This window comes from Loxodonta africana, chromosome 10, assembly GCF_030014295.1.
Source record: "Loxodonta africana isolate mLoxAfr1 chromosome 10, mLoxAfr1.hap2, whole genome shotgun sequence".
Taxonomy (NCBI): Eukaryota; Metazoa; Chordata; class Mammalia; order Proboscidea; family Elephantidae; genus Loxodonta; species Loxodonta africana.
In genome coordinates this window covers 81,708,951-81,736,673 of record NC_087351.1, presented here as the reverse complement: position 1 = coordinate 81,736,673, position 27,723 = coordinate 81,708,951, and the positions used below count along the sequence as shown (strand labels likewise).

Genomic DNA, 27,723 nt, shown 5'->3' with positions numbered 1-27,723 from the left:
AGTTGTGACAGTAACAGTCTCCTATCTCTAGCTTTCATCTAGCCTGGGGGTGGGGCCTGTGAGTAGCCCAAAACAGTATACAAAACTGCCACGTATAAATGTGTGTACCTTTATGTAGCTAAGAATGGCAGTTAGAATGCCTGAATTCAAATCTGTTTCCTTCATTATGACTTTATGGCCAAGTCACATAACCCTAAGCCTCAGTTGCCTCACCTGTAAAATGAGGATATAACCACACTGTCTTCATAGGATTGGCGTAAGGATTAGGATCAGAGCACTTCGCACAGTGCCTGGCACCTGGTGAGTCCTCAGTAAACACTGGCTGCTGCTGCTCTTGTAATTATTAATAAGACCTGGGCTAGGAGGGACCTTGGAGATCACCAAGTTCCGCCTCCTCATTTGACAGATGCCAAAACCAAGGTCCAAAGAGGTTAAAGGATACGCCCAGGGCCACCAGCTGATTAGAGTTGGCAATGGGCCCTCTGGTGCTGTCATTTTAGATGCAGCCACACCAGATAAGCCTACCAGCCAGTCATCATCCCCTCAAGGCAACAACCAGTGGATCATCAAGAATGATACCTGTTTGTGCCACATCACAGCACGTGTACAATAAATATTTAAGTAGTGAATGGATGAGGCTGGACCAGGGTGGTGCTGAGATGCAGGAGTGCAGGTAGTCAGGTACGTCTACCCAGAGGAGGTGAGGCTGGGTCCTAAAGGATGTGTCTAGTGAAAAAGAAGTATTAACATAAGTGGGAGCACTGTACTCCTGTAGAAGGAGTCACAGGTGAGGCTAGAGGAGGGGACTACATTGAGGAGTTTAAACTTTATCCTGAAAACCATGTGGAACTCGCAAGGATTATAAACAAGGAAGTTGTTGTTGTTGTGTGCAATTGAGCCAATTTTCAACTCATAGCGACCCCATGTGACAGAGCAGAACTGCCCCATAGGGTTTTCCAGGCTGTAATCTTTGTGGGAGCAGATCACCAGCTCACTCTTCCGTGGAGCTGCTGGGTGGGTTCAAACCACCAACCTTTCAGTTCACAGCTGAGAGCTTAACAATTGCACCACCAGGGCTCCCTACAAGGAAGTTAAAGACCAAACACATTTAGGAAGATTACTCCAGTGTGATGGTAGAGGATTTAGAGAAGAAGGTGAGCTGTGGTGGCCAAGTGGTAAAGAACCTTAAATTTAGTATTTCATGATCAACGGAGAGCAATTTGCCAATACCGGCCCAAAAAACGCACACATTCTCTGACCCACCAATTGTACTTCTAGAATCCATCTTTGGAAATCATGTGCGCAATGATATATGTAAGGATATCCACTGCCTTATTTGTAATGGCAAAAGACTGGGGCAACCTAAAAGTTCATCAAAGGGGAACTAGTTAAACAAGAGTAAAGCTGTACAACAGAATATTACACAGTGCTTTAAAAGAATGGGGCAGCTCAATCTGTACTAATATGGAATGATTTCTACAATTAGTAAGTGAAGAAAACCATATGTGTATGTGTATATTTTTAAAGACTACACACACACACAACACTTACATACACTGAAAATCTTTGGAATAATGCACAAGAAGTTGCTAACAAGCGATCATCTTCAGGGAGCAGAAGTGAGTGGTTGACAGAAAAGGAAGGAAACTCCTTTTTTATTGTCTATATTCCCTTTTAATCTTGAGTTTTGAGCCTTTTGTATGCATTACCTATTCAAACAGATAAAAATATAAAATTAAATTAATGTAGCAAGGCCTTCCTGTAGACTGCCTGTCTCCTTCCTCAATGAATGGGTTTATATTAAAATAAACCTCAAGAACCTAACTTCTCCCTCTGCCAGTGATATGGTCACTTTCAGCACTCAGCACAAGAATTATGTCCTTGAGGAATTCATTTCTGACACTTTACACTACCTCTAACCCCAGTAGAACTGGCCTCCTTCTTAACCCCTAAGTGCCTTGGGGCCGCACCTGTAACAGGCTGTTACATCTGTCTGTTTATCTGTCCCAGCCTTAGTGTAGGCAAGAGTTCCTTGCAGGCCAGAGCTGTGAATCACTCCACTTGAAATCTTCAAAATCCAGCACAGGGCCTGGCACCTGACAAATTCATGAATACTGTGGAGAGAAAGTCAGTATGGAATTGGGAAGGGGATGTTCACATATAAGCTTCTGGTTGTTTATTGGTTTTAATAGTTGGCTCCTTCCTTATTACTCAAGCAAAAGGACCAATTCCTCCATGAAGCTTAAGGCCTGACTAAGTGCAAAACAGACAGGGTGATGGAAATGGGGGCTTTGCAAAGAAAAAAGATGAATGGAGGGTAGTCACTGTAGTGTGTAGGGTCAGGGATTACTGCTTCAGAAATATTATAGTAGAAAGCTGGCCCCCAGAACCTGAGTATCATCCAGAATGGGAGAGCCCAGCTACTGTAAGGGGCACACTGTCAAGCTAATCATCTTAAGGGAGGATCTGCTTTGAACACAGAATTTTTTTTTTTTTAAACTATCCTTGAAAATGCTTGACAACAAATTAAGACTAAAACCCACTGCCATCGAGTCGATTCCAACTCATAGTGACTCTACAGGACTAGCTATTCATTATCCCCACAGAAACACAGAGGCTTTAACTTTAACCAAAAAAAAAAATCTGTTCCACTTCAGTATTCCTTTTGAATGTTAATGGCCGTTTCTTCTAATTAACAAAATTATGATTAAAGAGGAACATGGGACCTAACCTCATTTTCAAAGCCAACACTCACCTACCTTCACAAGGAATACAACCTTTAAACTTAGAGGTGAGAAGAGAGGAGAGGGTCTGGGATTATGAGTTAGTCCCCCTTCTGCTACCAACCAGCTGGCCAGCCAAAAAGCCTCTTGGGGCTTCAGTTTCTACATGTGAAAAAGGCTCTGAGGTCTCTCTCAGCTATAGAATTCTCCACAGCTTCTGAGCGTCTCTCTGTGTTAACACGTCTCTTCCTCCAGCAGCCAGCTTTCCTTCCAAAACACAGGTTGAGGAGGAGTGTAAAAATGGTGTAGCGGAGCCTTCCTTGGACCTCCTCCTCTAACTTCACAAGGGTGAGGACAGTCACGATCAGCATGAACAGTCCAAAGCTGACTGCTATGACGTGGAGGTCAGACATGCCTCCAACCTCCAACTGTTTACCAATTCTGACACCAGCCATCTCTTCCACCGCACTCTTTGCTTCTCTGCTGGGTTTGACAATGGCCACCCAGAACTCACAGACAATACTCACAGTTATGGGGTTTATTAGAGAAGTAACAGGTTATAATTCAAAATCTGGAACAACTCAGGATACAGTTCTTCAATCCGGACAGCCTCTTCTCAGCTGTGCCCACTGGCACGCCTCTCAGGCTGGCCGAGCCTCTGTCAGGCAAGTGTTACAAAGCTCTTTAGCTCCACCCCACCAATAAGCCTTGGCCCGAAGGCACTCAGCTCTCTAGCTCTGTGGGTCAGCAAGTCTAGCCCCACCAACAAGTCCCCCTCCTCCGCCAGTAAACCTCCTGCCCAAAGGTGCTCAGCTTTCTCGTTTCATGGGCAAAGAAGCCCACCACGTTGCCTCCTGCTGGTCTCCTGGTTTTGCTGCTGTGGGTTCTTTGCTGTACTTGCTGCCGTTTCTTGTGGTCTTGTGCCAACTCCAGTGTTACAACTGTCTCCTGGGTCTAGGAGATTCTCTGCGCAGGGACCCCAAGTCCAAGGGACAGGTTCCAATCCCATCTCCTCTTCTTGGTGATAATGAAGTTCCCCTGTCTGCCTCTGGGATGGCTCATTTTAAGCTAGCAGGATGGCAAAACTGACCAATCCCCAAATAAGGGTTCCGGAACCCTTATTTGCATGGTCCCATGCCCCACAAGGATGCCATGCACCTTATTTGCATTATTAGCAAGCTATCCAATCCCCTCGGTGGGCTATAAAGCACCTTATCTGAATAGTCCCACCCAATCATTTGGTGGGAATAACAAGACCATGGTGGGAAAGACAGTAAAAAACTGACCCATCACACTGTAAGGAGTCAAGGAAAATCTGCATTTATCCTTCTGATTTTATTTCTTGGGACTGGTACTGCTACCCCAATACCATGTGGTAGCAGGAGGCCCCTAGAGCTAGACGTCAGCCCCTTAAGGGCAGGGCCTGGCCTCTGTGAACCAAGAATATCAAAAGCTGGGTGACTGTGCTTCATGACTATGATATCATGGACACTCATTTCCTGTCCAGGATGATCCTCCAAAGAAGCCCTCAAGCCATGGCCCTGACTTTGGAGAAGTCACTTACCTTATCTCTGCCTGTTTCCTCATCTGCAAAATGGCGGTGTTGCTCGCTCTGACTAGCTCACTAGGCTCTGGTGAGTCTCAAAAGGACAAAGTACAAGGAAATACATGCTCTACAAGTGGAAAGATCCAAGGTCTTCTATTTACAGTCTTAGAAGCCAAGACAGCAGAGGGCTATCTGAGAAACAGCTTATAAAAATGACAATGACAAGCAAAGCAGAGTCCTGGTGTTGGGAAGAACCTGCAACATGAGTTCGAAGTTCACATGGTTTGCTTGCCTGCTGGTGCCATAAATGCTTTCAGTTAACCCAAGAGCCTGTCAAGATTAGCAGTGCCCTAGGAGTCACCTTCAAAAACGGTTCATGGCCTTGGGAGGTACAGGAGCAGGTGCCATGGAACAGCCAGGACATCCTGACCCCTAGGCTACCCAGGGCCTAGATCTCCTCAACCCACAACTGGCTGCCTTGGGGCCTGCCACTGCAGAGAGCGCCATAGTCCTCCTGCTGGTAGCTGAAGGTCGTATCACACTCTATGGATCTCTCCCCTGTGGAGGCCAAAGGGTCCTAACTCAGTCAAGCTTGGCTCCCAGGTGCTGAGTAGCTTTCGCTACGTCTCTGTGAAGCCATATAAATTACAATCATATGTCATTTTCAGGACAAATTACTTCCTAAACCATGGCCCATCTGTCCATTAGCTGGGAGAGGAAACTGGGTAGATAAAACCAACATAAATCCTCTTCTTGCCTCCAGAAAGGGGGAGGGAGGGGTAAGAATCTAGAACAAGAGACTTTATTCCTCTCATTAACCATCTTTAGCAATGATGCTGCTGCCATGTGATAGGGGAGGACAAAGAACAGTTCAAAAAGTGTGAACCAGAGTTAAACCAAGTAATTGTATTTCAGGGTATAATGATAAGAACGCCTAACACTTGAAGTCCAAAGTTTCCTAGAGGAGTGTGATAAGAGAAGTAACACACACCAACAGGAAAGGTACAAAGTTCTCCCTTAGTGTCTTTTATTCCCTTCACCATCTCCCCTCTTCACTCTCACTCACCCTGAAATAGCTGTATTATAGCATCAAAAGACATCTAAAAACGTTAAATGGATCTCAATACCTCCCAATCCCCCACAAGACTAAATTACTTCTAGGCACCTTCAGTTTATTTTTTCCCCCTATAGATGAATGGCTCCTTCCAGTCTTGCTAATCTTTAATCCCCCCCACCCCTCCACCTCTCCACCCTACTTTCCTTTGTGCCACTAATATCTGACTGCTTCAACAGCCACACATTCTTCTATTGGACTGTGAGATCCTGGAGGGCCAGAATGTTACCTTATCCAACTCTTTTTAATCCCCAGCTTCTAGCCCTCAAGACACAAATGTCAAACTCCGTTAAAATTTCACTTCCTCCCAAATCACAAAAAATAACCCCCCAGCTTTGCTCTTATGCCATCTAAGCCACTATAGGGTGTTAGAGGGGTTTTTTTTTAATTGCGTTGATATTCCTGGAGAAACACATCCTTGTCTTGCTCCCCAAGAGCTGCTCAACACACTCTCTGAGTGTCACATTTTCCCCCTACATTACTCCTTGCTCCTTGCCTTAGATTCTTGGTGCTGCTATAACAGAAATACGAGTGGGTGGCTTAAACAAACAAATCTATTTTCTCACAGCTTATGAGGCTAGAAGTCCAAACTCAGGGCGCTGGCACTAGGGGAAGGCTTTCTCTCCGGCGGCTCTGGGCGAAGGTCGTCCTTGTTTCTTTCCAGCTTCAGTTCCTTGGAGATCTTCATGTGGTGTGGCACCCATCTTCCCCCATCTGCGCTTCCTTGTCTCCGTGCCTAATCTGCTCTTTTTATGTTTCAAAAGTGACACTGCTATGAGTTCATTAACATAACAAAGAAAATGCTATTCCCAAATAGGATTACGTTCACAAGTATGGGAGATAGGATTCCAACATATTTGGGGGGGAACACAATTGAATTCATAACACTCCTCAAGCTTGAGACAGCAGGAACACCAACAGACTACCTACCCATTTCTAAACGTTCTCTAAGTCTCCAACATCTTCCTTCTAGAGCCAAACAGCAGGAAGACTGCAATTCCAGCTACGCCACTAAGCTATGGTCTGGTCTCATGCAAATCAATCATTCTTCCTCGTCTTGGCGGTGGGAAAGTGATAGGCCTGGGTGATCCCCAAAGGCCCTTTCAGTTCTCAGGAATCCTGAATGTCTTCTAGAGAATAGGCAGGATTCAGAAGTTTCCTCAAAAGAAGCTCTGACTGGAAGAGAGAAACGTTAAATCTAGCCTCTTTGTTCTGCATGAGCAGTCCTTCTCACACCTACCAAAACCTATCGTAGCATCTATCTACTTCTGCATTACAGCAAACCCAGGAGCTTCTACTTTCCCATGTAGAACTTAATCAATCCATCAGCAGAGTTGTATAGGCTATCTGTACAGAGTGTTCCTAAAGTGCTTTCCAAAAATAACAACAACAAAAAAAAACCCAACCTCTGCACATACAAGGATCCTTGCAGAGCTATAGGGGCCCGGACAGAGAGAAAGAAGATGTAAGAGAGAAGGGCAGAAGAAGAGAACAAAACAGACTCAAGACAGCACAGAAAAAAGCAGAGAGGAGGCAGAATGTAAGCAAGGCTGCTTAGGCTATGAAGTTCTAACCCTGAAGGCAGGAATCACCTGTTCTCTAGTCCCAGCTTCGCCAATGACTTATGGGCTGGCCTAGGACAAGTCACTTCACTTCCCTATGCCTCCATGTCCTCATCAGTAAAATCGAAGGGTCCAACTAATCTGGGAGGCTAGACCTGTGGAAAAATTCTGATAGACTCAAATTAATAGTTGGGTGGTCTAGGTCAAGTGACTCTTACAGCTTCCATTTGTAAACTGGATAAATGAATACCCACCTCACTGGTTTGCTGTGCGGACCTAGGATGTCTGAAAAGGAGTGGGCACTCAAATTAGTGTTGGCTAAGGTCCCTTCCTGCTCTAACAGGCCCCCAGAGAGCACCGTTTCAGCTGGCCTGGAACATCCCCTGAGACTAGGGTCAAAATACAAAGTTTAGACAAAAGAAGAGTCAACAGACTAAACAAGTGAATTTCCACGGCTCTGTCCCATCAACCTTTAAAAAAAAAATTTTTGTTTTGTTTTATAGCACTCTCTCGCCCACCCAAAAAAATTAATTACATGTGTGACTATACTGAAGTTATATTAGTGACCGGGGGACCCAGAGAATTTTCCAGCTTCAATATGTTACAGGAAAGGGCAGAGAGCTTACATGTGTTTAGCTCCCACATATATACTCCTTACCTTACAAACGGTTAAGTGCTTGCTTAACTAATAGCCGAAAAGCTGGTGGTTCAGACCCACCCAGCGGTGCCTCAGACAACAGGCCTGGAGATTTGCTTCCAAAAATCACCTTGAAAACCCTATGGAGCAGTTTTACTCTTCACACATGGGGTCGCCAGGAATTGAAATCCACTTGACAACAAGTTTGCTTTTTTGTTCTTTTTTTTTTTTAAATAGGGAGGCTGAGCACAAAGCTGGAAGAGGGAGGAACACAACTAATAACTCTACCTCATGAAAAACCAAAACCAAAACCAAACTCGTTGCCATGGAGTCCATTCCAACTCATAGCAAACCAAAAGGACAGAGCAGAGCTGCCCCACAGGGTTTCCAAGCAGCGAATGGCAGGTTCAAACTGCCAACCTCTCAGTTAGCAGCTGAGCTCTTAACCACTGGTGTGGCATTCCTCCCACTTTACAGATATATGGAACCCAAAGTACCTTCACCTGCATTCCTACTGAAAAGGGCTCTCTGCTCCTTTGTTTTCCAAATACCAGGCCAAGCTTAGTCCACCTCTTCTGGGAAGACTGCTCATCAATTCCGCCCACAGGCATTTACGGCACTTCTGAACCCCTAGCATCACTGCCTGGACCACAAATGGGACAACCGGTGGTACCCCTCCCCAAGGGCCACTCACAGTTACTTAACCAGTATGTGCTGCATTTACCGCAGGTAGAAAATTTCTGCAGGGACCACCAACTCTGCTGCTCTCTGTCCCCAAAGTGCTCAACGAATATTAGTTGACAAAAGGAGAAAAAAGACAAGCTGTGTAGAAAATACAAGATGGCAAAGTAGCAGCAGATATGAAACAGGAGGGAAAAGGGACATAAATTCTAAAGTTTTGGCCAGGTAGCAAAACAGATGCTTGGCGGAAGCTGCTATAGTTGGTTCCTAGACCCCAGAGATACATCTTATGTGTCATCACACCCCTCTGCTCTGGTTCCCATCAAAGCTGAGTGGAGCAGGCTTCAATATCCACTTGGCAAATAAAGTCCAGGAAACTGATTTGCTAAATCTGACTTCTTAGGGTTCTGTGTTTCCAGTAACTACACTGCAATTCAGCAAATATTTACTGACTGTCTTCTGTGCAAGGTTTGGACGATCACAGAGTTGAAGTGGGGCACAGTTCTTATTCTCAAGGAATTTCCAGTCTATGTGAGAGGAATTACATGTGTTTAACTGTAACACTGTCAGATTGCTACTAGGGCCCAGTGAAAATGAAAAGCGCTCTGGGAACACAGAGGAGGTAGGAACAAAGACTTCTGATGGGGGTTGGGGAGGAGGTGAAAAAGAAAGCTTTTGAGCTGGAACTTAAGATCACACACACATTTAGTGGGGCCTCAGGACAGTGTTGCAGACATAGTGTTACTTGCAAACAAACCAAAAAAAAAAAGATAAAGAAATGGAAGAATAATTCACCAGAAAGATGGCAAGAAAGGGAACGAAAACTGACAATTTTCTCTGCCAAGACCCACTGGATGCTGCTGTGTGGTAACAAGAAATAAAGTTATGTGTCCATATATTCTCACATGAAGGGAATGTTTAGAAGTTAGATTCTGGTTTTCAAAGGACTCAGGATCTGTGCAGGCGACACCTCCTCCAGGTCAGAAATAGCAAACCCAAGAGAACTGGCTGATGCAGTTATGTTTACTTTTTACCATCTCCCTGGATTGCTTTCCAAAGGTCCCCAAGTGGGATGGTATAAACAGGTCTGTGTCACTTCCTGGTTCTCAGGCCTTCTGCTACATTCCCAGTCAGTCTGGGAAGGCTGCCTATTTAAAAATAAACTTTAAAAACTCACCAAAAACCCCAACCCTAAACCACCCTTCCCTCTACTTCATTCAATTTCACTGAAATTAGAAGGGCTAGAGCGAGAAATGAGACAAAAAAGACCACAGAGAATGAGTCCTTAGGTCAAAACAAAAAATTTGTGCTGAGTTCAAGATCAGGAGAATTGGATTCTACTCCTGTTCTGCCTCTAACTGGAAAACTTGACCTTGAACAAGCCAGGTGCAGGTGCTTCACTTCCCTGCACAATAGCTGTGTCAGCATACTCTTAACCCTAGTGCAGTGGAGTCAGGCAGCTTGGGTTCAAATTCCAAACCCACCCTTATGAGCTTCTTCGCTCTTGGGCAAGTTATCAAACCTTGCTGGGCCTCAGTTTCCCTATCTATAAAATGGCCCTAATATTACCTACCTCACAGGAATCTTGTAAGTATTATATGGGGAAAATGTACATAAAGCACTTAATATAGGTACCTGGCACTTAGTGAATCCTCAGAAATGGCAGTTGTTATTAAATCATTACCATCTATCATCACTACTGTTATTAGCGACTGAAAATGTAAGGGGGTTGGGCTAGATGATCCCGACTTGAAAAGCAACCCTGGCTCCAAAATCCTATGACTAAGTCATTTCTCAGGGGGCTGGCCGGTGGCAGAGGGTGATAAACTTAGCAAAGCATGACAGTTACAAACACATCCTCAGCCTTTATACAATTAAGAAATCTACCAGTAAGTATTACTCTCACCAATTGAAAAGTCTTGCCTATTTCCTGCATTAAACCCACAGCATGCAACAAGCTTACCCACAACACACTGTATTCCTATGAGCACTAAGGACAAGTGCCTTCCTGGGCCAGCACAGTCTGACTTCACCTACCTCATTTTTAACTGTATAAACAACTTTCCCAGCTCCTTAGAGCAGTCCTAAAAGATAGCACAGTGGCCAATCCACTCATCCTTCTTAAGGAACTCACTGACTTCATCTAACACATTTATTGGGCACCTACATATACTGGGCTCCATAAGAGGTACAAAGAGGGGGTAGGGAGTATGTGCCTTTAAAGAGTTCACAGTCTACTAGGGGAGATGAAACATGTATACAAACAACTACAATATAGAAAGTGAAAAGACGTGGGAGATACATAGATCAAGTGTCAAAAATAACACAGGGAGGTGAACTGGAGCCCAGAAAAGGGAACTGAAACAGATAATTAGGGGCTCTAGTGCATGTATATTAGAGTCACACAAAAGGGAGTTCAAATTCTGGCTCTGTCTCTCGCTTCTCATAGGGCCTAGGCATGCTACTTCATTGCTGTGAGCCTCTGTTTTGTCACATATAAAATTGGGGTAACAATAGCTGCATCATAAGACTGTGAAAAGTCAATGATCCACACACGGTTTGAAGGGTTCAATGTAGCATTCCAGCATAGAGTAACGAATAATAATTATTAAGAATGGACACCTGTGGGATGCAGACCCCAAATTCTCATAAAAAGACCAGACTTAATGGTCTGACTAAGACTAGAAGAATCCCGGCAGTCATGGTCCCCAAACCTTCTGTTGGCCCAGGACAGGAACCATTCCCGAAGACTACTCATCAGACATGGAAGGGACTGGACAATGGGCTGGAGAGAGATGCTGATGAAGAGTCAGCTACTTGTATCGGGTGGACACTTGAGACTGTATTGGCGTCTCCTGTCTGGAGGGGAGATGGGAGGGTAGAGAGGGTTAGAAACTGGCAAAACGGTCACAAAAGGAGAGACTGGAAGAAGCGAGCGGGCTGACTCATTAGGGGGAGAGTAAATGGGAGTATGTAGTAAGGTGTATATAAGCTTGTATGTGACAGACTGACTTGATTTGTAAACTTTCACTTAAAGCACAATAAAAATTATTTAAAAAAAAAATGGACACCTGTACATCCTCAGTCCTGGAGCTCTGTTAAGGCCAGGTGAGATGGAGAAGCCAATCGCACATTGGGGTTTAATGCCTCTCCCCACACATGGCTGTCTGGGCCTAACTTGAGGATAGGCAGACAGCTGAGCACCTGCTGTTTGCTGATCAAATGTGACTTGCTAGTTCAACTGGTTGCCTGGGTTTAAAGGGACTATGGTCAGTAGGTACAGGAAGAAGGTTCAAAATGTCTATGTGTACACATTCATGCCAGGACAACAGCTGGATGCACACACCCACCCTTCTACTAGAAAGTACAGCATTAAAATACAAATTTCAGATTATACTATGCTAAGCCTGATACTGGGCCATGCTATTCTTTTGAACATAGTAGGTGTTCAATAAATGTTGCAGAAATAGACATGATATGAACCTGGTTGAATTCTCAATACAAATTGTCTAAATGGATCTATTTTTCAATAAACACAGGAGGAAAATGACATCTAAGACTAAAAATTGATCTGAGGTGATAGTCTAAGGGACTTCTGCCTCTAGCCATGATAGAATAATAGGAACTAAATTTACCTTCCTTCCTTAAACAACTAGAAATATATGAAACAATGGTTTCAGACACTGGACAACAGTCAGCACAGGACAGTGATCCTTGTGAGAAGGGAAAGAAATGCAGTGAGCCCTATTAGTATGGTAACTCATACCATACTAATAGCCACAGGATAGGGAGGTGAACCTGAAAGAGTTCAGCAATCTTGCTGAGTTGAAGAGAGAGAGTTGGGAATTTGAGAAGCTGAGGTGACTAGAATTTGCAGGGCAAAGTGACTGAGAGGAGGGAATATCAAAGGGAAAAAGTTCCAGAGTCTGCAGAGAGATCCCCTTGAGTTTTTGGCTGAGTACCAAACTATGCATGCATGTGAGGAAACTACCAAGGCTGAGTAAAGAACAACAGGAAAGAAGTACGCAGTACAACCCCCAGAGCTCACACAGAGCCTGAAATAATTCATATTCCTACCAGCAAAAGTGAAAAAATCTCCTAAAACACAGGGCATCAGACAGAGTCTTCAGAAGGGTTTTGCCTCAATAGTGTAACAGTCTTAGTCCTAGGCTAAAAATTGTTCTAGATCTACCTTAACAAAGCTTAAAGCCAGGCTTGAAAGGATCAAACTGAGTGCAAGTAATTAAACTGCTTCTGAGAACAAAGCCAAAAAAGTTCCAGCATCTAGCAACATAAAATTCCCTATGTCTGGTTTACAGTAAAAATTTAACAGGCTTGCAAAGAAGCCGAAAAATATGACCCATAATTAGGAGACAATTAAACAACAAAAGAGACACAAACGATAGATTTAGTGGACAGGGATGTTCAAACCACTATCATAAATATACTCCAGGTGTTCCAGAGAATAGATGAAGATATGAGCACGATGAAGAGAGAAACAGAAGATATAAAGAAAACCCAAACTGAATTTTCAGAGAGAAAAATAAAAATATCTGAAATGAAAAATACATGGGATAGGACTAATAACAGATTATACACTGTAGAAGAAACAAATAGTAAACTTGAAAATATAGCAATAGAAACTATCCAAAAATGATATAAACAGAGAAAGAGGCTGGGGGAAAAAAAATGAACACAGAGCACCAGTGAGCTGTGGGACAATATCAAGCAGCTTAACATATGTATAATTGGAGTCGCAAGGGGGAAAAAAGATAGGGAGGCACAGAAAAAACATTTTAATAATGGCCAGATTTTTTCAAATTTGATAAAAACAATAAATCCACAGATCCAAGAAACTCACTGAAACACGGAAAGCCCCCAAACACACATACACACACACACACACACACACAAACGAGGCACATCATACTCAAAAAGCCAAAAACCAGTGATAAAGAGAAAACCTTAAAAGCAGCCATAGGGGAAAAAAAAGACACACTGCATACAAAGGAACAAAAATAGGAATTAAGGCTGACTTATTGTCAGAAAGCATGCACGCCAGAAAACAATGGAGAAGCTTTAAACTAAAAAAAAAGGATCTGACACTGGATAAGGAAAAGTTGTCAAGAACTACGATGTTCCCATCAATGCTTTTTGTACTCTGGGGTAGTAATAGTTGTTAGGCAGGCTTAATGCTGAGCTTGGTCAGTGGCCCTAAAAATATTTACAAGTACCATACCTGCTGAAAAGTGAAAAAGGATAAAGACCCTTTTTTAGGCTCACGCAAATGGGCATTTACCCATATTTTATACCTAGGTACTCAGAACAGGCACCCTGGTGGCACAGTAGTCAAGTGCTGGGTTGCTAACTGAAAGGTCGACCATTAGAGCCCACCAGCCACTCCATGTAAGAAAGCAGCAGCCTGCTTCCATAAAGAGTATAGCCTTGGAAACCCTATGAGGGCAGCTGTACTCTGTCCTCTAGGATCACTATGAGTCAGTATTGACTCGATGGCAGTGGGTTTAGTTTGGGTGTTGGTACTCAGAACATTACTGACTGAAGCCTAACTTCTAGTCTTATGTCAGTATTGCTTAACACACTGAGAAAGAGATAGTAAAGGTCTACCAGAGGATTCGTCCCACAACAGGAGAAAAATCAAGTTAAAAATAAATAAATAAGTCTATTAAGGAATGAACTAGCCCTCCAGTGTCAGGCCTGAGTAGCTCTTCCTCCCTTCAAGTGTACACATCTTTGGTTAATGTGTCTGATTGACCTCTGCAGCTTCAGGTAATTTTTTTTTTTTTTTTTTAGAATGGAAGAATGTTCCCTGAGCAGAAGCAGGGCTTTGAACCAGTTCATTCTGGTTTTCATTTCTAACAAGTTTGCATCCGATGCTAATGCTGCTGGTTAGGGACCAATTCTGAGAACCACTAGTAGAGCCAAAACCAAATCTGCTGCCACCAAACTGATTCTGACTCATAGTGATCCTACCGGACACAGCAGAAGTGCCCCACAAGGAGTGGCTGGTAGATTCGAACTTCCAACCTTTTGGTTAGCAGCTGTAGTTCTTAACCACTGCGCCACCAGGGCTCCACTAAAGCAGTGGGTCTCAAAATTAATTATATGTAAGAATTACCTGGGAATCCTGTTAAAATGCAGGTTCCGATTCAGTATATCTGGGGTGGAAATGCAAATTCTCAGCAGGGGTTTGAAGTGAAATTAACCGGTTGGAAGTTCTAAGCAGAAACAGGTAAGAGTAACTCAGGAAATGAGTGACAGTCAATCAATTCTTAGCTAGGCAATCCAGCACAGGGCAGCCAAATCTCCTCCTCATTAAGTACCCGAAGCTGGCACCCCATCTTCAGAGTCCAGCGCGGGGCTCTGCATCCTGCAGGAGCCATTAAGATGGCAATTAATTTGTTCCAGGCATGTTGGTCTCATTTCCCCACTAAACTATAAACTGTAAGCTCCCAGAAGGCTTGGGTCCTATCGCCTTTATGCTTCCTTTATAATCCTGAGACCAACACACTCCAAAAAAAACCCCACTGTGCACGCCTAAGAGGGATCCTCCTCCCCAAAACACCTGTTAGCTGAATCAGAGGATCTCAACTGGGGGCAGTTTTACCCTCTATAGAATATCTGGCAATATTTGGAGGCATTTTTGGCTGTCACAACTTGGGAAGGTTGCTACTGACATATAACGTATAGGAGCCAGGGATTCCACTAAACATCTTACAATGCAGGGACAACCCCCACCACAAAGAATTATTTGGCCCAAAATGTCAATAGTGCTGAGAATGAAAACCTCTGGCCTAAATGATAAATGTTGAGCTGCAGCAATGCCAATAATTCTACTTTAGTTGTACATGTAGTGCAAAACTCCCTCACATCACTGGGAAGCCTTTTGTCTCACCACCCCAGAGCAACGTTTTGATCCTCCAATGTCTGGCTTCTTAACCCAGACCTCCTGCTAGCTGAATGATTATAGACATGTCATGTAACTTTTCTGGTCCATTTCCTCTTCAGTAAAATAGACCAAAAACCCACTGCCATCGAGTCGATTCTGACTCAAAGCGACCCTATAGGTCAGGGTAGAACTGCCCCATAGAGTTTCCAAGGAGTGCCTGGTGGATTCGAACTGCCAACCTTTTGGTTAGCAGCCGTAGCTCTTAACCACTACGCTACCCGGATAAAATAGAGACATTGGGAAAGATGATCTAGAGTACTTACAGCTCTAAAACTCCATTCTAAATGCCTATGTTTGGCCTTATCTCTTTACAATGAGTCAAAGAGAAAGGAGTAGAATCCGGTCTTGTGAGTATGCACACATACTGTGAAGGGCAGCTCTTACACTGTGGAAGGCAAGCTGGACGAAGGGGAGCTCCAGAGGGTGAGGCACCCAGGAAAAAGCTCTATAAACATTGGCAGATAGGCCCACCCAGGCTCTCAGCTTTAAAATGTGAAGGTCTTTACTAGCCTCCCTCTTGCCTTCCTCAAGCTGAAGTTGAAGGAGGCTAGGGTCTTGATATTCAAAGTATGGTCCACATAGCAGCAGCACGGGCATCATCTAGGAGCTGGTTGGAAATGCTGAATCTCAACCCCCCACCAAACCAAACCAAACTCACTGCCCTAGAGTCAATTCCAACTCATAACAACCCTATAGGACAGGGCAGAACCGCACAGGGTTTCCAACGCTGTAAATCTTTACAGAAACAGACTGCCAAGTCTTTCTCCCCCAGAGCAGCTGGCAGGTTTGAACCACCAACCTTTCCGTTAGTTAGCTGCGGAGTGCTTAGCCACTGCATCACCAGGGCTCCTTTCTTAACCCCCAGACCTGTTGAATCAGAATCTGCATTTTAATAAGGTTTCACAGGTGATTCATACGCACATTAAAGTTTAGGGTTTAGGGCTTAGGATATACTGCCCTTCCTTTCCCTGATTAGTCACCTCCTCACTTGGTAAAGGTGACTTTTAAGACTCTGTCCACACTCTCCCCAATCCCACCTCCTGGCACACCTCATGCATACGCACGCACATGCACACATACGTGCACACACATGCACACGTACGTGCACACACATGCACACGTACGTGCACACACACACCCCAATTCAGAGCCTCCAAACCCAGAGCCAACAAGAGTGATGGCGGTAGGTTACTTTCTCCTTGCATCTTTCCTCTGTCCATACAAGGCCAGGAAGGGGCAAGCCTTAAAAACACACAGGCAAAATGAGAAGAGCTCTTCAGACCAGGTTATTCGATCCACCCCCGCAGTTCAAACATTCTCCAGGATGGATGGTGAACCCAAAGGCACAAACTCTGATGGGAAGAGGCTCATCATTAGCATCTGAACAGAGACCGACAGGTGGCCCAAAGTTTCATTTCTAAAGGTTTTTTTGGTTTTGTTTTCTTGCTGCTGTCTTACATTACATAAAGATTCTTGGGGGCATGGATAAAAGGGCAAAGCGGGTGCACACACAGAGGAAACAAAAACGCAGCGTGGGTTCTCCTAGCAGAGTGGTAGGGGGCGGCAGCTGGAAAACAAGACCTCGATGAAGTGTAGCATAACAGGGCACTGGATCAGAGGACAGAATATAGGGAGATGGGGTGGGGCTGGACAATACCATGCAGTCAGTGCAGGGAAGACTGGGTTTCTGCTCAACTCCCTCTCCTGCATGGGCTGCTTATCCCTCTCACCCTACCTGCTGTCATAGGCAGCAGATGGCCCTGCCCCAGCAGCTGGCAGAGGACAGCAATCTGCCTGTCTGTCATCCAGGGCTGGGGATGGAGGAGAGCAGGGCAAAGGCCAACTTCTGGTGGAAGCAACACCTTGCAAGAGTGTCCCGGGCGTGGAATGGCAACACCACCCAATGCTTTCCCACAATGAGATGCAGCTCAAAAGCAACTTTCAGCATTATCCAAGGTTATCTGGCATGGAAAGCTCCTCAGAAAGACAGAGCCCTGGACTGGGGAAGGCGGCATGGGGAGGGGCAAGAGCCAGAAAAGCTCCCATAGAGCAGCTGGCCCAGGACGTGTCATTCAATCATGCAACATTTACTGTGTGTATTCCACATTCCAGGCATTGTGCCAGCAACTGGGGATATGGCAGTGGTAGGAGACACAGTCTCTGCTCTCATGAAATTCACAGTAGAGTCAGGAAGAACAAGGAAACTGAGGGTAATACAATGGGGTAAGTGCAGAACACAGGGTGATATGGCAGCACAGGAGGGACACTCACACTGATATGCAGGCAAGCAAGCTGAGACCTGACTTTAGGAAGGCGTTGGCCAGGCAGAGCAGAAAGAGCAGGGTAAAGGGAAGAAGGGGCATTCCAAGGAGAGGGAACAGCATATACAAAAAAGCCTGTCGGCAAAAGGGAACTGGAAACTGCAAATTGTCCTGTCCCAGTCTGTGCTGCTTCTGGTCATCTTTACCAGAGCCAACTCAGGAATTTGTCATGGGATCATCTTATAAAGTCTAAACTGCCTTTTTAAGAGGTGGAAACTGAAGCCTAGAAAGGGGAACATGACTAGTCCAGGGACACAGGGCTTGTTAATGGCTGAACTAGAACTCAGTTCTCTAAACTCTTCAGTAAGTAAAGTTCCCTCCATATCCTCCAATCCGAACCTGACCGCTGAGCCCTCTCGGACAGGGTGCCAGCTCCAGGGCTGCTCTCCACTGAGCTCTGTCCGTTCTGACTCAGGGAATGGCTCACAGCCAGGCCTCTGCCAGATTAGGAAATCCAGCTGCATCAGTCTCCAGGGACTGCAACGTGGCAGGAGCAGTTCATAAGACAACAAGAGGGCACACCTGTCTACCTGCCTCTTCTGGAAAGAAGACAAAAGGCACACACAGCAATCCTCAAAGTAGGTTTTTTGTGTTTGTGTTAGCAAAAATGGGTCTCCCTTGGAAATGAAGAAGCGCTGTTCTCAGGACTAAGGGAAATCATCAGCTAATACAAAACAGGCGACTCTGAGGCTTTGCCAAACCGGGCAGGCTTAATTAAGACTCTCCCATCCTCTTCCCCAGGAAGCCCACCCCCTCCCCTGCTGGTCACACTAACCTAGATGTGAGAAGCAGACATTTCAGGGAAGCCAAAGGCAGTCTTCTTGGCCTAGTCCTAGACCATCAGCTGGGGGCTGAACCACTGGAATTTAAGGGGCGAGCTGCCCTTATTGTCACCCCAATCTCCTTCTTCAAGAGCACCTGCTCTGTTGTGGTCCACCAGCCTTCAGCCTGCCGCCCACTCCAAATCAGAGTGTCCATACTGGAAGAAGTGCTCGTTAGCACAGTTATCCAAATGCCAAAGGAAAACTCCACCTTCTTTCATAACAAAACAAAGGTGCATGTGAACACCATGGAACTGGCTGTAACTGAGCAGAAAAGAGGCTAAGGGGTGCTGGGGTTAAATCCATTTACTAGCCTCCCCTTGATGTCTGGGGATTCTCAGTTCCCCAGTACTTGAAGCATCACTGTGATGAAAACATCCTAATGGTCAGAAATGTCTCCTGTCCTCAATGCCCTGGGATGCTGCCTCTCTGACTGCACACTCAAGTGCAATCCCATAGGCTGACCCTGGCCTTCAGGACCCTAGACATGGATATTCAGGACAAGAGGGTGGCTGTCAGAAAAGCTGACTTATTGAGAGGCTGAAAAGCAATGTTGGTTTAATTCAACAAAGGGACCAGTATGGGCGCCCTGTGTTCTAAACTCCTTCACATCTGCCAGAGGAAGCCCTAGGTGGAGGAGTGCTTGGGGGGGTGGGGAGTGGACAGTGTAACCAGACGCCCTTCTCTTCCACCCAAACCACAGTCCTTTAGAACTTGCCCTTCTGGGAGGCAAATGAGGTTCTGACTTCCAAACCTCACTGTTTGAGAGAACTTCTTGTTTTCTCTCAGCTTCTTAAAACAGATGAATGCTCCCCTAGGGAAAAAGCAGCTGTAAATACAAGAGGGTGGAAAAAGAATGCTGCTATGAGTTCCAGAGGAACCATTATAATACAGTAAAAAAGGCCTTCTCAAAAGAAGCCACACACCCCATTTCAAACAGAGAACACACAACTTTATTCAGAGTTCTTCTTTAAAGTGTAACCTTTGAGCTGAGGACTTCTCTACACTCCAGGGCTGCTTCCTCCTCTACAAAACCTTTACATACAAGTGAGTTAAGCAATTTTCTTTCCGGGAGCCTTAGGAAAAACCAGCTTGAACTCCACCAGTGTACCTGCCTCTGGGTGTCTATCATCATCATCATCACCATCATTAACGGACTAAACTTCATTACCAAACTGCTACAGATGTTTAGACAAATTCAAGCAAGCCATTACCTTTGTGATGGAACCTGGTGGTACACTGGTTAAGCGCTCAGCTGCTAACTCAGCTGTTAACCAAAGTTCAGCAAGTCAAACCCACCCAGCGGTTTTGTGGAAGAAAAGACCTGGTGATCTGCTCCCACAAAGATTACAGCCTAGGAAACCCTACGGGGCAGTTCTACTCTGTCGTGTGGGGTTGCCATGAGTTGGAATCGACTTGATGGCACACTACAACAATATATCTTTTCAGGCAGATGATGTCACAGCATTTACTAGTTGAGAATTGAAAGGAGAAGAAGGTATAAATCTGGACAGGCTGCCTGGCCCAGCATTGTTCAAAGGCTCCAGACATTGGGAAACTGCCCACTGTATTATTGTACCCCTCCATCATAGTAGTAGCGGGATTGCCACCCCGAAACCCATTAGCCAAAAATAAAAGATCTAAAAGAAGTTTTTGAGAGGAAAATTCAAGATGGTTTTATTTTCATACAAGTTACAATGACATGGGCTTGCCTTTGTAATCACACTTCCTACCTAGAATTCCAAGAAGTTTAGATGTGCCCCAGAGATGGAAACCGGATCACAGGGAATGTAGCTGGCTTTAGATAGTCCCAGCCCACAGATGTTGCCAACCTGTTTCATAGTCCTAGGTAGATTTGAGAAATGAAATGGGAGGGGATTTGCCATTCAGAGAACCTGGGTCACACAGAGGCTCCTGGCCTCACTACAATTCCCCAGGAACCCTGGTCAACTTCTGGGATGAACACATTTTCCTCATGAACCAGAGTTTCAAGAACCAACTTCACTTAGAATGGAATGAACTCTTAAAGGGTAAGTCTGACCCTTTTACCCTTTCCACTTCCTCTCAGGTCTTGATTCCCAGAGTCCTGGATAGTCTCTTGGCCTCCAGCCCTAATCTGCTCCATGCCACCAAAGATTCTGTGAGGAACCACACTCCCAAAGCACTGTCAGATCTCCTTTCACCTCCAATGGTTCATTCACCTTTCGCCGCCCCATGTACCCCTGCATACTTCCTGATAGTCCTCTACACAGACTTGCAAAAAGCACAGAAGGCACAGTCCCCAGGCCACTAGGAGCTTTCAATAGAGTTGGGGAGGCTGCACACCCAGAGAGCAAATAATCAAGACACACGATAACGCAGGAGTATCTATTTCAGCATTCTATGTGGATGCAATAAAATGAGGCTTGAATAATCAGAAAATAAGGCAGAATGAGTAACAGCTAATTATGAGTTATAGACAAAAATAAGGGAAAAATAGAGAAGGGAAAAATGGATCTGAACCATGACAGTCAAAGCCTTACAAAGGAAGGGAGATTTGACCTGAAAGGCTTGAGGACTGAATAGGTATAGAGAAAGAAAAGGAATTTCTGGGGCAGGAATTCTGAGGTGAGCATGATAGATGAAGGGGATAGGGAAAGGAGGAGAAAAGAAGCCAAAGATCAGGAAAGAGCAGAAAATAAATTCCATTTTGAGATCCTTCAGGGCAAGGGACAATTCTTACTGGTTTCTCAAGTGGCTATCATATATGAGATTCTGTTTACTCCACAAACTGTTAAGTATTCAGCTGAATACTTAAGGTTATGCCAGTTTACACCAAAAAACCAAAAACCAAACCCATTGCTTTGGGTTGATTCTGACTCATAGCAACCCTACAGGACAGAGTAGAACTGCCCACCCCATAGGGTTTCCAAGGAGCGGCTGATGGATTCCCACTGCCAACCTTTTGGGTAACAGCACTGAGACACCAGGGCTCCCCAGTTTGCACAGCCATGAAAAATAGGCAGAGAAATTTAGCCTTGGATCAGTATGTAGCGGGGAGTCAACCAATGTTTGCGAACAAGAAAACATGACCTAATTCAATTCAACAAGGATTTACTAAAGGCCTGCTATGTGAAAGGTACCAGAACACTTGGTCCTCGCCCTGAAGGAGCACCCCCACCACAGGAAAGGATGGTAATACTACTTCCTATACACTCTTGGAAACCCTATGGGGCAGTTCTACCCTGTCCTATAGGGTAGCTATGAGTCGGAAGACGGCAGTGCGTTTGATTCACGTAGGGCTTTATTCTCTCACCTAATCTTACTTAATCTTACTTGAGACATGTACAGTGTTCACAGGAGATGAAGCTAGCAAGAGAGGCTAAAGCGGCCTGGGAGGCCAAATGAGAGATGATGAGGTCTGGCCAGGGTGGTGGTGTAGGAACCTGGAAAAGAATGACTTGGCAAGGGCTGGTTACTGACTTAATGGGAGGAGCCCAGAAGAGAGAACTCTTTGACAACACAGAAGTCAGAAAGGAGGAAGGCTGGGTTTTCAATTCCCAGATGGCGCCATTATCTTAGGCGATGCTTTGGCTCAGTGAACACCAAATACTAAGGTCAGTCAGCTCAGCCATTCTGCCTGTTTCTGGGAATGAGGGTTTTACATTGCACCCTTCCTATCTGCCCGCAGTTTTTTATGCTAGCTGTGATTTCCTGTAATTTACAAGGGGGTGGGGCGATCGATACGAAGATAAGGTGGAGTTGACAATTCGTTTGTCCATCACAATGTGTTAAATAAATCTGAACAGTCCTGCACTAAAGTTTGACTGGCAGATCTTATTCTGGAAAGAGGAGAAAAGGAGAAGGAAGCATTACATTTTAAAGGACTGAGGCAGTGTTCTCCTTGCACAATGAGTCTTCCCCTTCTAGGTGGAGCCTTCCCAACTGCATTTGGTGAGGGGGGAGGGATAAGACCAGAAAGTATCAACCCTGAGAGCCAGTACCAGTTCCTACAGAGAAGAGAGCCCAAGGCTCCTCACCACCTGGCTATGTAAAAAGTGAGCACAAAGCCAGGAATGCAGAATCAACATTAATGGGACCAAACTCTGCTTCTGGGTAGGCAGGGTCACAGGAAACGAGTAGTCTGTGTTCCATGATGACTCTGCATGGGGACAGGGGTGTTGCCAAGTGCTTGCCCCAAAGTAGGGCCATCTGGTGTATGGCTATGAGCCGCAGAAGGGCCAGCCTGGTTCCCAGAAATGAGACTGAGACAGGTGTGGGGTCCTGAGGTAAAATTAACCCTCCTGTGAACAAAGGCTGTAAAAAAACACTCCAAAGCAAACATGACATGGTGTAGGCCAGACATAAGGAAACCAGCATCTCAATCTGAGGCTAAATTTTAAACGATAAGCAACCAGACTTCCCTTAACACTTCCTCTTAGGATTGTTTTTCAGACAAACCAACTAAAACCAGAATCCCATACAGGCACAAAAAAACGATTTGACCACTGGATGTCCCCATCCCATAATGAGTCCTGCCTAGGAACCAAGAAACTTGTGTCAGGAAACTAACCGCCCCCCCTCAAAAAAAAGCGGAACCTAATTCAGAAATGAAAAGTCCTAAAGGAAAAGTCCACACCCACTTCCTTCCTAAGTCTCGGCCCAGCCCCTTTTTTTAAAAATATGCATGCTATTTCTCAGAAGTGTAATGAATATGTATAATTTCCCTGTTACTGCATAGTATAAAACTTCTCCCAGCCCTCTGTTCTGGGAAACTGTGGTTTGAGAGTGATCTCCCTGTCTGCTACTCGTATAATTAAACTGTGCCTGCTTTAAATCCACTTGACTCTTATTCTTAACAAGAGTACAAGCAGCGGACCTACTGTGCTTGGTAACAGCTCCTCCCTTGGAACCCCAACAGCCTGCTGGACACTGTCATCCCTTCGCCATTCCAGACTAGAGATATAAGCAGCACAACTACAGCATGGTGAAAAGTGTGATTTCTGAAAGGGAAATTACAGGTGATTTTCCCCCTTATATTGCTATTAACCTATATTTCCTAATCTGTAAGAAACAAGTATAATTTGTGGTTTCTGAATTTTTTTTTTAAATGAGTAAGTTAATGGGGGGAACGAATTTGAGATGTACATCTTTACAAAGGAAAAGTGCAATTTAGCCCTTTTTCCTAACCACGAAATAAGAACAGGAAGGAAAAAAAAGAAAAAAGATTGAAGGAAGAACAAACAGTCGCTGGTTTTCACAACCTGGTGGGCATTTTCTAAACAAGTACTTCCCTCTCACCTGGGATAGACTCTGGCTACTCAAGAACAGCCACACAAGGGCCTCAGAGGATTAAAACTACAGATGTGACCTAAATCCTGAGAATATCTGTCCATCCTCAAACATCTTCCCAGTGCTTCGTGTTAGGCATCCCATAGATGGCAAACAGTCTTAAACAATGTGTCAGTAAAGAGGGGGACATTTTATCATGCTGAGGGATGGTGGTCATACTCCTGTTAACATTAGTCTTCAGGATAATAAAAATAATGATAAATCTTTATTACTAACTGGCATCTGAGTGCTCAGTCACTGTGCATGGGACTAAGCATTTTACATTTAATATCCCATCTAATCTTCACAACAACCTTAAAAAGTAGATACTATTACTATCTTCATTTTTAGACGAGGAAACTGAGGCACAGAGAGGCTAAATAACCTAGCCATGGTCACACAAATAAGTGATGGGCCAAGGTTTCAAACTAAGGAGTCTGACCTGAAAGCCTATACTCTTACTAGAGGTTCAAATTTACTCCATATTATATAATGTAATTAATTTTAATATTAAAATTATCCTGGATGTATTATGGAATAAACCAAAAAAGCCAAGCCTGTTGCCATCGAGTTGATTCTGACTCATAGCGACCCTAGAGGACAGAGTAGAACTGCCCCAGAAGGTTTCCAAGGAGCAGCTAGTGGATTCAAACTGCCAATCTTTTTGGTTAAAAGCTGAGCTCTTAACCACTGCACCACCAGGGCTCTGTATTATGGAATAGGACACAAAATTTCTATCCATTATAAAAAGAAAATAAGAGGCTTTGAAGACTGTTCATTCACACGGTTGCTTGCATGGATACACCTTCTTGAGATGGGGATGGGACCTGGTTTCCCAAGGTCACTTCAGAACCGCAGCAGAAGGAAACTTAAGATGCAGATACCAGCGCCCCGCCCACAAGGGAAACAAGGGAACTGATTTTATAGGGTCGCTATGAGTCGGAATAGACTTGACGGCAATGGTTTTGGTTGGTTTTGGTATGAGTCGGAATCTACTTGACGCCTTTGAGTTACAGTGTTGGCAAAGAATACCGAATATACCACGGACTGCCGGAAGAACAAACAAATCTATCTTGGAAGAAGTACAGCCAGAATGCTCCTCAGAAGCAAGGATGGCGAAACTTCATCTCACGTACTTTGGGCGTGTAATCAGGAGGGGCCAGTCCCTGGAGAAGGACGTCATGCTTGGTAGAGGGTCAGCAAAAGACAGAAAGACCCTCAACAAGATGGACTGACACACTAGCTGTAACAATGGGCTCCAACATAGCAATGATTGTGAGGATAGCGCAGGACTGGGCAGTGTTTCGTTCTGTGGTACACAGGGTCGCTATGAATCAAAACTGACACCTAACTAACAACAGGGTGGGCCAAATGATTCTCAAGCCCATTTTGACAAGTCCTGTTTGGGGGCATTCTAGGATACTTCTGAAGCCACTGCAAGGTCTGGGAACACAGACCACTAGATGGTGATGGCTAATTCCCCTGCACTGCTAATGGGACAATCACTTTCGGTCATAGGCACCGCATGTTAAGAAAGCTATTGACAGAATGGAGTGGAGTGAAATGGGAATTCTGAGACGTTACCACTGAGAGGTCTCACACACACGTGCATCTGACTACAGGACCGCCTTTTCCATGACCTGCATGTATATTTGCCCCCAATCCTTCCCATCTGAAATAACCTGGCTAGAATTTGCCTCAAAAAAGACACTGATTTCTATGGGAAAAAAAAACTGCCCCAGACAGATACACTGCATGTTAATGATCAAATTCAGATATCCTACTAATAAAAACTTCTTCAGTGGAAAAGGCTGAGAAGAGTTCCTTTTAAACAATGTGTGCCCTTTAAAAGTGCCAACACCAAGCATGTTCCCTAGGCCTTTCCAGTTGTTTGTATGTTGAATAAAGATGCATTTACTTGAAGCTTTTGACTTTCTGTGTTTTCCTCAGAGAGTACCAATGTGAGCTCACCAATTCAGTCCTTCCTCTTGGCTTAAATTATCTATTTCAATTGTATTACTACCCAAGAAGGATGGCTCAAAGCTCGGAAACAGTTTCAATAATTTAATTAAGTTGTGCAAAAATGCTGATGCTTTCTTGGGCACCAGCCTGACCTCTTCCCTTTTTTCCCTTTTCTGTCTCGGAGGGTTCCTGGCTGTGGCCTCCCCTTGCGGTGGGACCTCCTCTATTCCCTGACTTCCACAGTGTCTCTACCCTACAGAGGCCACACAATGTGTGGCCAAGAGCTCAAGCTGCCTGGTTCCAATGCTTACCAGCTGTGCCACCCTAGGCAAGTTTTTGATCCTCTTCTGGCATCAATCTCCACAACTGTAAAATGGGTATAATATAAGCAACCTACTTCAGAATAGCTGTGAGGATTAAATAAACTAATGCATTCAAAGCACTCAGAACAGTGCCTGGCACATAAAAAGCATTCAATACATGTTAGCTATTACTATCAAATCAGCCTACCATATAATACTGAGAGTTTTGCATGAATCCAGAGCTGAATGCTGTTCATAGCAGTTACCATTCATTGTAAGTACATTCAATCCTCACAATAGCCATGTAAGCTCTACAAAACCGGAATTATTACTCCATTTTAGAGATCACTGAAAGCTTAAGGACACTTCCTGCTAAAGGAAAAGGAACCAGCCCAGCCATCACGGTCATTTACATATCAGTCTCCCTCACAAGGAGGTCAAAGGCCCTCATTCATCTCTGTATCCTCCCCCCTCCACACACACAAGAGCAGGTGCTCAATCAGTGTTGAATTGGATTGACTGTAGGGTTGCCATGATGTAAACAGAAGAACCTCAGCCTCATGTTGAGGAGCTCCGGGATGAATCAGAATCCATCACTCTGGGACGTTCTTGAATGCAGAGACAAGAAGCCACCTTGCCCAGTCCTAACTCAACTTATTCCAGGAGGAAAAGGAGCATGTGCAGAAGGGGAGCAGCCGGAGGTGACTTAGAGGGAAATGGCAGGACTGTTCCTGCACAACCTCTGAGGCAGCAGGGAATCAGGATAATATAACAGGGCATTACCCAAGCCCCTCCTGTTGGGCCAAACGGGGATCTATAAACACAGTGTTTCAAAGCAGATAATGCTGCCTTTGCTAAAGGAAATGGAAGCTGCCTTCCAGTAGAGTGCGGGCCAGTCTATAAATACCAGGATTAAAAGGCTTCCTGCAGGGCCCAACTGCCACCTGCCTAAATACAGAGGCTATCTGGGCCTCCAGGACCCAAACAAACCACCAGGAACCTCCCTCAGGGAAGAGCTGCCATCATTCAATAGCACCCCACTACCCCACAAGTGGTACCCTAACCTCTTTTTCTGATCCACTTTGATTTCTTGTTAACCAACCTCTCCTTTCCATACTCTTCACCAGAACCATCCCACTCCACTTCGGCTCCAACCTGGCCTGCCCTCCTCTCTCCAGGGATTTGCTCCCTAACTTCCTAATCCACATATATTTTACCCACCATGAAAAAAAAAAAAACACAGGTTTTGCAATCACCCCTACTTTGGCTCTAGCTCCAACAAAGTAAATTTACAGTACTTAACTTTTCGGAGCCTGGTTTTCTGATCTATAAATAGAAGGTAAACTGACCAAGGTAAAGCCCTAACAGTGCCTGGCTGAGCATGCATTCAAATCTTCCTGTCTTGTCCCACTCCTGAAGAAATTTTTCTTCTTCTTTCTTTAGGACTGCTCTGATATAGTCACTGTTTCTGGGTATCATACCAGCTAAATCCAAATGTCTTAACCCAAAGAAGTGACCTGAATGATGAACACTTTTGTCACCAATGGTACCTCTACAGCAGGCATGTTCTGATGTCAAAGATAATCAAAACTCAAAAAAAACTAAACATAAGGTTTATTCCAAGCAGTTATTCTATATGTACATAGGGAGACCATTCTGATTCCAAAAAAAAGCAAATGGCTAGAAATAGGCTAATTACAAGGAGGCTTATAAAGAGAAGAGGAGGGAGAAGAGAAGATCAGCTAGTGGCTAATCCTAACATGATTGACTGAGCCCT

General features: G+C 44.7%; 1 protein-coding gene and 1 long non-coding RNA gene across 8 annotated transcripts in view; one reads left to right on the top strand and one right to left on the bottom strand.

Moving 5' to 3' along the window:
- SUSD6 (sushi domain containing 6) overlaps window positions 1–27,723 on the bottom strand; it is a 106,542-nt gene that overhangs the window by 58,281 nt on the left and 20,538 nt on the right. Inside the window, exons 1-2 of one of the 7 annotated variants that reach the window (XM_023546304.2) lie at window positions 1,971–5,497; window positions 1,552–1,709 (exon numbers count right to left, since the gene is read on the bottom strand). The exons of 2 other annotated variants lie outside the window; for them this stretch is intronic. The gene's annotated coding sequence lies outside the window, so the exon portion shown is untranslated. 4 more of the 7 variants (XM_023546301.2, XM_010588704.3, XM_023546302.2 and 1 more) reach the window with 4 other exon arrangements.
- LOC135232613 (uncharacterized) lies at window positions 21,660–27,211 on the top strand. The gene is made up of 2 exons (XR_010323182.1): window positions 21,660–23,372; window positions 24,699–27,211. It is a non-coding gene; the product is annotated as an uncharacterized LOC135232613 (long non-coding RNA).